Genomic DNA, 7,772 nt, shown 5'->3' with positions numbered 1-7,772 from the left:
GAGGCTTAGTTACTTTAAATATCCTTGCGTATCATACCAGCCCCAAGCCTACATTACAAACTTAAGAAAAGTCCTATAGTGATCCTAACTTAACTGTCTGAAAGCTTCGGTAATGAAAATAAGGGCAAACTTATGGTATTTGGCATACATTGACTGGAACTTCTTACTGAGAGTGAGTGTCTCTTGACCGTCCTTGTATTTACATGCTTGATTTCATATATGAGTGAGGAGGGATTTCTTTGGTGTAAGGGCACATCGATTGCATTGCTAGTTTCCTACTTATTTTGGCAGTGTAATTTGTATATAGGCATGGTTATTGTTGCTAAGTTGATGCCATATATTGATTCCTTTCTGTCACATTTTTTATCTTCATGGATATACACAGATGGATTTAAAGTGATTGAAACTAGAGAGGGTAATGTGTTTTGAACTAAAATTGATGATCAACTGTCATAGGTATCTTATGTGTCTCCTGGTTAAGCATAGTAATGTTGTGTGTTAGTTGCTTGAGGACAAGTAATTGTTTTAAGATGAGGGTGTTAACGTGTGAGCAGATGCTAACACATTTGAGGCTTTTAACTAAGAATAATTGCAAAGTCTTAAGCAACTTTTGTCATTTTTGATTGCATTATGTTTGATTTTACAGTAGAAGCTGATATGATAGAACCAACAAGAATGGAATCAAAGAAGTTGAAATTTGAAGAAAAGTGTGGCTGACGACATTTGTGATAAGTCATCAACCCCGTGATAAGCTATCAGCTTCATCGTCAGCAGTAGACAGAGAATTGGTCTAAGTTGAGCTATGACAACATTTTGTGATAGGTCTTCAAGGGTCTGATAAGCTGTCAAGAATGTCATCATCCCTAGGCAGCATAGGAGAACTGAAGTAGACCCTTGATGACATTTTGTGATAGGTCGTCAAGGATCTGATAAGTCATCAAGATTGTCGTCAGCCTTAAGCAGGAAGAGCCAAAACTAAAGAAGAAGTTGACGACATTTGTGATAAGTCATTAGCCTCCTGATAGGCTATCACAAATGTCGTCACCTAATCCGAGGGATTTCTGAAATTTTATTATTTTGTTTTTTATTTAGGGTGAACTATTTAAAGCCTTGTTTAAGATTTTCTTGGAGAGTTCCACACATTGAGTTTTTTACATAATACTTTGATATTTTCTCTCTCTACTTTTGGCTTAAAAAAGCAATTACTTTGAGAAGATTTAAGATATATTTTGGGATTTCCTTTGTGATTTAATCTGAGAATCTCTAGTTTCTATTCAACTTGTGGTAAGTGTATCTTTTAAAGAATGAATTCATCTAGTTGCTTCGATTATTACGTCATGAGCGGCTAAATTCCTTTAACCTGAATTATGGGATCTAGAGTTAGGTCTTGATAAGGGGCTAAGTGATCATAATTCAAAAGGTGGTAGGACTTCTTGATAATTCTGAGGTTTTAATTAACGTCTTTTGGTTGCAAACAATAGATAAAACCTACTTTTATTTGCTTGAGAAAGAAATCAAATATAGTAGGAAGTGAATTATCAACAGGGACTTGGAAATACTCCATTTAATAATCAACGGTGTAACAAGGTTGGTTAACCTGAGGTAAAATCTGGGCTGTGAATATAAATTCCCTAAGTCCGAGAGGATTAGGTAATTAAATGCTTAAGTAGGTCGAGAGACATTTAAGCATAACTTCGATAAAGATAACTTGTTGTCCTACCTACTGTGAGAATCCTGAACCACTAGTAGCATCTGTCAAGTACCAAAATCCATAGTGAACATAATTTTGGTTTTTCATAAACTCTTGATTACAAACACTTAAATTAAAGTAACCAACAATTATTTGCGAATCATTAAAAAAAAACCCCATTTTCCCTTTACATGCCAATTGTTTGAATTTAACTTGTAGCTTTAGTTTCGAACTAGTTTAATCGCCACTCACATTGTTCCCTGTGGGATTCGACCCCAACCTAGTTGGGTTTTATATTGACAAGGATCGCTTACATTCTCATTGAGAGGTGAAGTTTGAGCGTTATCAAGCAACTGATTAAAACAAATATAAAAGCTAAATTTACTGAGCGGAAGCATAATCATGAGGTAAGCTATTTCAATACATTTATGTTCAAAGCGTACAACAGTGTAATCTGAAAGAAAGAGGAACTTAAACTACGTATAATGACTCTAATTGGTCATCTATGAAGCCTCTACTAATACTGACTATAGGTACTAAGTACTACTCCCAACAGAATGACACTGAAAATTGTATAGGTCATCATAATTACATTATGAAAATATCCACAATGGATAATCTATAGTGCTCAAAATATGTAAACTAATATATGCATGAATCCCTAGGTATTGATTGTTCATAACCCACCAGCTCTATTCATGATAATATTAACTAAAATTAAGAGAAAATTTACAATTTCAGCTCAAAAATTCAACAACCTTTCATAATAATGGAATTCATGATTTTGAACATGATAAGATACTATTCTTATGGGAAAACATGTATTCATGGTTTAATTATAAAACAAACTGAATAAAATAGGGAAAACTCATATAGCCTGATCACATGCTTGAAATCTTAACTAACATTATGTAAAATATGCTTGGATTTGAGAATAGTGTGAATGATATGATATGGGCCTAAGAAATCATGAATAATTGCTAAAACATGCTTAGGAGTGAAAATTATATCATGAGGGATTCAATTTTAGCTTAGAATAACAATTGGGTAAAAGTCCTAGTTTATGAAAATCAAAAAATTCATGAACAACATCATAATTTGTGCATGAGGATGAAAGAAGATCCTCATTGAATACCCGCATACCTGATTACATTTAATTCTCGAATTGAAGTTTTGGGGATTTGGACTTGGAGATGAAAAATCCTAATTTCTAGCTTTGGAAGAGTAGAAAATCACGTGTCTGTTGAGAAATTTTGGTGTTGTATTGAGAATGAGGGATTTAGGGTTGTTTTGGCTTTTTATTCAGCCTTAAAATAACTTAAACGACGTAGTTTGGGGTTGAAAGAGTGGGAAAAGACCAAAAAAACCTTAGAAATTATCTGAAAGTTGCCTGGAAGTAGTCTCGATGACTTAGGTCACGACTCGTGGTAGGGTCTGTCTATGAGTCTTGACTTTAGTCGTGGTCAGAAGCCCTATTTCAGCATCTACTGCCCAGATTATGACTCCCTCCTAACGACTCGTAATGTCTAATTACGAGTCGTAGTCTAGTCAGCTTTGATATTGCTTCAGTACTTTGTCCATAACTTTTCATCTCAATATTGGATTAAGGCAAAATTAGTATTGTCAGAAAGATAATTCAATTATCTATCTTTTGTGGGTATTGATCTCAAAAATTCTTAGTAAAACAAAAGTCATTCTCGTTTGAAGATGACTATAGTTATATTCTTCACAAGAATTTAATCGCTAAGAATTGTTTTGACTTATCTAAAAGCTAGGAGCTATTTGTGACATTAATATGTGTCTAAGTCACTAATAAAACTACCAAAACATGATTCTTGATTTTCTTCATGAACTTAAAGCATGGTTCAAATATTTGACTTTGATTTTTAGGGTATTACAATATCTCCCCCCTGGGATCATTCTTCCTCTAATAAAGATTGACTTGGCTGAAAGGATAGGGAAAGAGCTGAAATCCCAGGCGTAGAATTATAAGAGTTGAATATGGACATGATGACTAAATTTCCAACTAACTAACTAGTTTGAAAAAAAACTCACTAGTACTACCCTACTGAATTCTAAAGTTTGATAACTAACATGATACTGATTTCTGAATCTAGATATCCTTTATAGTTGGGACTGATTTAGAATAGGAGTACGGACTCAACTTTATTCATAATTAGCATGAATATAAATAAATCACCCTATGGAATAGGCATATTCATAAAACTTCAGATAGTAAGACTAGATGATGAAAAAATAGAAAACTATAAGAGCTTATATGTCTGATTGCTAAACTAAATTTCTGGCTATATAGACCGACTCATTCTAAAAGTTTATAACTCAATTAAAGTATCCCTAACACAAATAGATTTTTAGAACTGCAAAATTCTATCTAATGACATAAAACTTTGAAGAGTCACTAGAAAAGGAATATTTGTTATCTTAAACACTCCTTGTTAGAAGTCCTACTAGCATTAGGGAGCAAAGAATTTTGGGCATGATCTGAGTGAAAAATCTGAATAAGAAATCGCAACATGTCTACAACTCTATAACATGAAATATAGTCATACAAAACGTAAGCTAGGATAGAATTACTATGCCTCAGGCAATGCAACTGCTAACTTTCATGCTTAGCCACACTTCTCAAATACTCCCTCAACTATATTTTTTCATCTTAAATACTACACTTCACTTGACACCATTATAATCTTCATATGGGTAATGATAACTCTTTTTACTAAAGTTTGAGTTGAACTAAATTCTCTCACTATGTTCAAGTTTAACTCAAAGTCATAAAGTACTACACATAACACCATAATACTGGTCTAAACCACGGATTCAATAACCTATGTGTTTTCAGATTTCTCATCTCAAGAATAGTACTCCTTACCACTTCAATAACTAACTTCAATCTCTTACTAGGAACTCACTAGCGCACAATGCATTTATCCATTTATATACCAACATGATATTCAAGTCTATCATTATGACCACATATGAACTTCTAGGAAACCAATCCACCTAGTAATTTTCCTATATTCTCTAATACCTCTATCTATAACAACTTTCATGCACTATCCCTAAGAAGAATCACTTAGAATTCTCTTCTAACTATGACAAATACCAAAGCTTCACCTCAATATTTCTTTTCACTTATAACCTTAGATAAAATAAGCATACACCAATATTTCCCTAATAAGGAACATTTAATCTCTTCCATCTAAACCACTATTCATCCATTTTTATCTCCACTATTTTTACATAAGGAGAGGTCACTGAAAGGTTAGAACATGAGGAACCAAAGCATGAAAGAATACTATACATAACTTTGACGCTTAACTGAGGCCTGAAGAATAGAGTATCAAAGGAATGGGTTCATTAAAGAGATCTAACTGAGGTACCCACCATAATACAAATTTTCACTGGTCATTAAGGTTGTACCATGAGTTCTGGGAACTGAACATACGGTAAAACATAACTATATAAGTCATAAGCTATATGACTGGAGATTGAAATTCATAAATTCATAGAATATGATTTTTTCTTCTGAGAAAACTGTTGCTCCTTATACTAGGAATTGGGAGTGTACATGATTTTATATAAAGTGTATAAATATGAGTTGTAATCATAGAGTTGACCCGTAAAGCATGAGTAGATGTCGTGATGACTGAAGTATAAAAATTTATACTGAGATAAAAATGGGTCAGGCATCTTTCTCCCTTACTATTGTTTTAGAACTCACTAGTATCACTACAAGAATCTAAAGACTGGCTTGGTTCCTTGTTCTATCATCTCCCCTTTAGATTTAAGCCATTGTTCTAAGTTTGTGGACTCCTTTAAATGAACTCTATAGAACTGCAATCACTCTACTCTAAAGTTCAGGATATAACGATATACATAAATACTAACCTCCTCCTAAAAAACTATACCTGAAAGTGTAAAACCCACTGCTAGTACTTCCTTCTGAGATACATTTCTTAATTTTCTATAGCCTCTTCACAATAACTCAAGTGTTTTTTACTTTGAACATTCTAAATTATTACAATACCCGGAGTTCACACTTTTTATATATAGAATTCAAAACTTGTCTTTCTATTAGCTTGATCATCAATAATTCAAACTTAGATTTTAATACTTAACATGATAGCCACAAAACATATCATATACTAATACCCACTAATTACTATTGGATAGGAATAATGAAACACTAACCCACAAAAAATTTTATAAACATACTCAACCTTAACAAGCTTCTCTATCATTATGGTCACTGCCTAATATCTATCTCGACTAAAGAATTAACATACTCTAAGTCCCCTTTAACTAGTAAATCTCTCTCAAAGTGTTATTATACAATCTACATAATACCTTTCTGGCCCCATGGATACATAATCTACTAAATTCGGATAATTTATACATCTAGGCTTATGCTTCTAACTCTAGGTTAAGCTGTTATAGGATTTATGAGAAGGGATCAAAGAACACATCTAACTTTGGCTAAATGCACGATTTTCATAAATAAGAATGAACTCTCTCAAAGTTTGGAACTTAAAGGCACTGATGGGATCCTTTCAAGCCTGCGTACAATCTCATAACTATCTATAAGGACTGTCTGAGAAAACTCTGTCAGTAGGAATTTAATCTTGACTATTTTTATCACCTCAAATAAAGTAGTGTTGACATGAATTAAGCAATATAAGAATTTTTATAAGTTTTTAGAGAATATCTCTACTGCACGATCTGAGATATAAAAGAAGGAAAATATTTCTTAAATGCCTTGTGTCCTCTCAAAGAAAAGTACAGACATCTTCATACCATTTCGCAAGAATCTATTAGACATAGTTTCATAGATACCCTAAGAAGCTTGAACCTTGTGCTCTGATACTAAGTTTGTCATGACTCAAGACTACCCCTAGTCATAACCCGGTGCTTAAAACCACCAGTCATCCCAAGATAACCCATGGTACTGGAATGATGCTTGAGCAGCTGATTAAACCAAGTATAAAAGCTAAATTTACTAAGAAAAAACATAATCATGAGTAAGTTTTTTCAATACATTTTTGTTCAAAGTTTACAATAATGTAATCTAAAAAGGAAGGAACTTAATCTACGTACAATGACTCTAACTGACCATCTATGAAGCCTCTACTAATGCTGACTATAGGTAGTCAGAACATGACCGCTAACTATCCCTAATTAATACATATGAATAAGAAAATATAAGTAAAAGAACTATAATTAACTTAAGTCCTTGAAATAAGAGAACTCTTTACCTATTGCCCGAATATTGTAATCTACCTGACTATGATCCTGAGAGTAAGCACCTGAATCTATATCACATAAAAATATAGGAAGAAGAGGTATGCTATAAGTACTTTGGAATGAACTGAGTATGTGAGTTATACATTAGTCATAAAAATACTTAAAATATTTTTAAAAACTAAGGACATAGGTCATTTGCTGAAATATGCATTTAAAACATATTTGTACGTAAAGGTATAAGGCATAGTGAAATTTCTAATATGACCTAAAACATTTTTATAAGCTGGAAAGCTATAGAAATATGAATATTATATTTAATCTTAAGATAATGTTGAATATGATGTAAAACCATACTGAGGGTCATTTATGAATATTGAGTCTAAAACTGTGGGATGTGAACTGATGCAATGACCAAGTGTAAAAATGTACTATATAAAACTAAATAACTGAATATAAGGTCATGCATATCTAAACTGAAACATAAGTTGAACATAAACTGAGGACTGTGAGAGCTAACTACAATTGACATACCTCAATCTGAGCAAAATCAGAGTCCAATATATAACCCCAGTTGGAAGGGTGCTAGTACCTTGCCAAGGGTACCAATGGCATAGATCCACTAAACTGATGTTCCAAAGGACTAGGGTGTCAGTCATCTACTGGCGGGTGACCTCTCATAACCTACGATGGTAATGTAGTTCTAGAACTTAGGGACTTTTACTCAAGATCTAAGTCATCAACTAGCGGGTGAGCCTTCATCTCTGCATTCACTCAGTGCTAAGTACTATTTCCAACTAAATGACAACAAAAATTATATAAT

The sequence above is a fragment of the Capsicum annuum genome, chromosome 6 (genome assembly GCF_002878395.1).
Source record: "Capsicum annuum cultivar UCD-10X-F1 chromosome 6, UCD10Xv1.1, whole genome shotgun sequence".
Classification (NCBI taxonomy): Eukaryota; Viridiplantae; Streptophyta; class Magnoliopsida; order Solanales; family Solanaceae; genus Capsicum; species Capsicum annuum.
Note: the sequence above shows the minus strand (reverse complement) of the source record.